We start from the raw sequence: 2,073 nt of genomic DNA, 5'->3' as shown, positions 1-2,073 counted from the left end.
ATGATATATGTGACATAGACTGTAGAAGGCAGGGCATTATTTCTTTGGACAGCTGGGTTTGTGATATTGATGATTTTTATTTGTCATATCTATCGTCATTGAATATGTTTGGAGTAATAAGTAATAATAACAATATAATAATAAGTAATTATGACAAGAGTTTTTGTTGGCTTGATATTATAACATAGCAAATTGTAGTGCAGCAGCATCCATGTCTGGTGGAGGTTGAACCGTAGCTGGGTTTGAGTTGGCCTTCAGATGTGTTTTCTTCTGAAAATGTGATAGCGATAGGTTATGAGCCGTAGGAACATGTTAACTTTGATAAATAATGGAGAAACTTTGTGTTTGAACTGTGACAAGGAAGTGTATAATCACACAAGTCATACATTTGTCTGGACCTTTATTTGTTTGTGCGAAGCTCAAATCTGCCTGCTTTTTATTCAGGTCATGAGGGAGGTAGATATCTAAGGGTCAGATAAAAATAAAATGAGACAAAAATAATTTAATACAAGTGTAATATAGAGTGTACGTTTTTGAATAAGACAGAATTTTGTCGCATTCTGTTACCTTTTGTGTCTCTGTGTCCTTTTGTACATTTACTAGTTCCTCTTGCAAGTTTGTTGTTGTTCTGTTCACTCTTCTCACTTCCTGACGTACCTGAGAATTCAACTGGGTAAAAATCACACTAGTTATTCTAAGCATGTTAAAACTGCAGTTGAGCTATTTTTGAAATAGCAACGTGAAAACAACAAATTGTAAAAAAAATGTTGAAAATATTTATTGAAGTTGTTCTGACCTTTTTCACATTGATGGATTTTGCTTTCCTCTTTGCTTTCATGGCTTGATGCTTGGATACAGAGAAAACGTTCTTCTGCTGGCTTCCTGCATTTCCACCCTTACTCGCCGGGCGGCTCTTTTGTCTATTCTTCCCCATCCTAGCTAGCTCCGTGCTCGGGAAATACCTGCGAGACAATAGAAACAGATTTTATCAACTTATCTGATCGTCCTAAAATCATCAGTATATACTGTTGGTCGCAACCATATTCATTTGAGCTGGTACCTATCAGAAAACTAAACATAGAAAATTTCAAAAGTCCAGCAGGGCCCCGGCGGGGTCCGCAACAAAGGATATAACGTTACAATATTAATGCAAAGGCTTTAACTTCGAAGGTATTGAATTTTTTAAACTAACACTAAACTTCGCCGAAAGTTGATGTGCGATGTATGTTCTCAAGTGAAAGTATAGCGTTTCAAAACAAATCCGCCGCTGCTCAAGACCGTGATCACTCGACTTCGAGACGAAAGTCTCCTTCATATTATCATAACACGGCAAACATCAGCGTCACGTGACTGTGCACTTGTGTCGGGTTTATTGAAGCACGTCACCGGAACGTGCTGCGGCTGCGCGAAGAGTATAGACATGCTGAAGCCGCGGTTTACTAAAGGGCCGGATTTAAGAAAGTACGTGCGTATATAAGGGTGAAACTCCGTGTGCGTTTTACACGAAACCATGTCTCTAGCATATACTGAGCAACAATCGGGATTTTAATGCAACGTTGACCAAACCAAGCCCCAAACTACCAGGGTTTGCGCAGGCGCAGTACGTTCCGGTGACGTGCTGTTTATTGAGCGTGTCGGCGGTGTGAAACACACAGGCAGCGGTGCACAGGCCGTGTCTGTACACCGACTCGTCTGTCACGCCTACTCCGGGTCGGTCATATTCTACAGCAGGATGGCGAACTGGGAGCACCGTGCTTTCCTGGTAGTGTTCATGATACATCTGATGCTGAATTTCGAAGGTGAGAAAACGTATATTTGTCCCTCCCCTAACTTTGAACATTTACCAAGTTTCTTTTACATCAGGGCACAGTTGAACAGCGCGTTAGGCCATCGGTCCACAGGGTCTCGACTTTCCCGATCCAAGCGATCAGGTCAGCCGAGAAGGTAAATAGGGCTACAGCCTCCTATAATGCTCAACTATAATGTCATGGCTCAACATACAAATCGCGAGAGCATGGATCAGAAACAAGAAGTTTTACGTTTCTATTCGAGGTAAATCCTAATGCACAGCGT

The 2,073-nt window shown here is 41.4% G+C and overlaps 1 long non-coding RNA gene across 1 annotated transcript in view; it reads right to left on the bottom strand.

Annotated features, from left to right (window-relative positions):
* Positions 1-103: 103 nt before the first annotated feature.
* Positions 104-2,073, bottom strand: part of LOC118418026 — an 11,171-nt gene continuing 9,201 nt past the window's right edge. The window contains exons 2-4 of the long non-coding RNA XR_004831427.1: positions 797-962; positions 568-669; positions 104-270 (exon numbers count right to left, since the gene is read on the bottom strand). This is a non-coding gene — a long non-coding RNA (uncharacterized LOC118418026). The remainder of the gene's footprint in view (positions 271-567; positions 670-796; positions 963-2,073) is intronic.

This window comes from Branchiostoma floridae, chromosome 6 (assembly GCF_000003815.2).
Source record: "Branchiostoma floridae strain S238N-H82 chromosome 6, Bfl_VNyyK, whole genome shotgun sequence".
In the NCBI taxonomy this organism is placed as follows: Eukaryota; Metazoa; Chordata; class Leptocardii; order Amphioxiformes; family Branchiostomatidae; genus Branchiostoma; species Branchiostoma floridae.
The sequence above is the reverse complement of the archived record's forward strand: the minus strand, read 5'-3'. Positions and strand labels throughout refer to the sequence as shown.